The 2178-nt window shown below is 33.1% G+C and overlaps 1 long non-coding RNA gene across 1 annotated transcript; it reads left to right on the top strand.

The window, feature by feature from the left end:
- The first annotated feature begins 462 nt into the window (after positions 1-462).
- LOC135747157 (uncharacterized) lies at positions 463-1648 on the top strand. The gene is made up of 4 exons (XR_010531703.2): positions 463-670; positions 753-899; positions 989-1056; positions 1134-1648. It is a non-coding gene; the product is annotated as an uncharacterized lncRNA (long non-coding RNA).
- The last annotated feature ends 530 nt before the right edge of the window (positions 1649-2178 follow it).

The following is a 2178-nucleotide window of genomic DNA, read 5'->3' as shown; positions in this document are numbered from 1 at the left end:
AAACTTTTATGACCCCCTCCCCCACCCGGTGACAGTTGCTATCTGACAGGTCGTTTTTATGACCCTTTGACAGGGGGGCGGGACCATCAATCAAAATCTGTACAAGTTGTCAACTTTAGACAGAAAGTATTTAATGGTTTTATTGCCGGTCATTTAGAGTGATTGTTTTTCCTGAGTGTGTTTTATGTCAAGCGTATGGTGTCATGTTTAATGACGGCTTGTGTTTGTGACATTTGCTGTCTATCACCCCTCCCTTTTCGACCCTTGCGAGTCTCACCACTGCGTGTCACACTGCGTGTGTGTGTGTTGTTGAATCTACAGTTTTGCAACATTAAAAGTTTATTTTAAGGCAATCAATAATCATATATATATATATATATATATATATATATATATATATATATATATATATATATATATATATATATATATATATGCTTTGTGATTAGCTGTAACTGGTTAAACTTAAAGCCGATATTTTCTATCGAACTAGTCTATTTTCTGTTCAGACACAAAGTTTTCTGATGCTGATATTATGTCAGTGTGTGTTTGTGTGGGGGTCGTGTGATGTAATCTTTGAAAGTTTATGACCGAACTTTTATTGGGGAGCGACAAGAGATCTCCCGGACTCAGGATGGATGGAGCAGAACTGTTATACTCAAGTCTATCGGTACGTATGTGTTTCGCTGTGTTCGTTCCAGTATTTTGTCTGATTTATTTAAAAACTAAAAATTCGATCTCTGGTATTGCAGCGAAATTGTCTAAACTGGTATTAACTATTCCGGGTAAATCGCGGAGAAGAGTGGAATGAACAAAAAAGGCAGACCGAGACTAGAACCACCAGCAGCGTAACACGGAAATCTTGGAACAAAGAGACACCGAGTGGTTCGTGTTGTCCGGTGTGTATTTATTTAATCATGTTACAATAGATTTAAACAAACTGGTTTGTTTTAATATTTTCTAATAACATGTGTTATCTGTTTTAAAGGTTTGGATATCAGCGGTAAAGCGAACGTTGTGTGTACTATTGCAAAATATATATAGCGGATCTCCACGGTACGTTTATGTTGTATAAGAAAAAAGTTGTTTTATTTAGATATTTGTCCTAATAACTTGTTTTTATCTGTTTACAGGTTAGGATACAGACCACAACGCTTTGGACGTATCTTTAAAAAAAGAGAAAAATCAGAGACTTTTTGGATTTGTCTGGGGGACATTTTAAACATTTTGTGACAAATTGGATTTAAAACATTTCGGATATTGGATACCTAGTTTGATATGTCCACAGAGATTGTTTAAGACGTTTTCACCTCATTTTAGGGTTTATTTTTAATTAAAGGCTTCTTAAAACATGTATGAAAATGTGTATATTATACAATGAGACTTATATTGTCTGCTCTGACAAAAATAAACTATTATTTAGATTTAGGTCAATTGACTGCGTGTATCTTATAAATACAACTTGATAATACGTTTGTTTTGTCAAGAGACTTTTTTTAAAGTCACGCAAGAATAAAATCTTTTAGTTGTAATGGTAAACATTAAATATACTATTATCTATTTAACTATAAGGTATATTTTTCTGATCAACCTCAAAGTTTTTGATGTTGAGCTTATGACCGTGTGTGATAGATATTTCACAGCAGGGTCGGTTTGTAATGTAGGTAGAGTCTTTTAAAACTGTAGTGGTAAAATGTAATATGGTAACTCTGTCAAAAAAAAAGTAAAAGGTCTATTTTAGATCATAATCTATTTTATGGCAAACATTACTGTATCTAAAAGTTTTTAACAACACATTTTATTTAATGAAATACGCAGTATGTGTATAGCAATGAATTGTACCAAAACCCCCGTAGGTCGACATTTCTTTAGACTAAATCCTATTTATTTTAAACTATATAAAAGTTTAATCTTTTCAGACATAGTATTCTGATCACAACATTAGATCGCGCTCCGGCGTTTACAAACATACGCGGATGAATGTTCATATCCACCGTTAAGAAACTTTTAAACGATTAAAAACACTTTCATATCATCTTCTGGGTTTTGTTTTAAATTAATGATATCTTAAAACCAACTGGGAATATGTGTTTATTACACAATAAAATGTAATTATGGCCGCTCCGGTATAATAGGGGGTTTTATTTTAGATTTGGGACTTTCTTTAACCAAGTCTCT

Source organism: Paramisgurnus dabryanus, chromosome 1, assembly GCF_030506205.2.
Source record: "Paramisgurnus dabryanus chromosome 1, PD_genome_1.1, whole genome shotgun sequence".
NCBI lineage: Eukaryota > Metazoa > Chordata > Actinopteri > Cypriniformes > Cobitidae > Paramisgurnus > Paramisgurnus dabryanus.
This window is presented reverse-complemented; position numbering and strand designations above follow the sequence as displayed.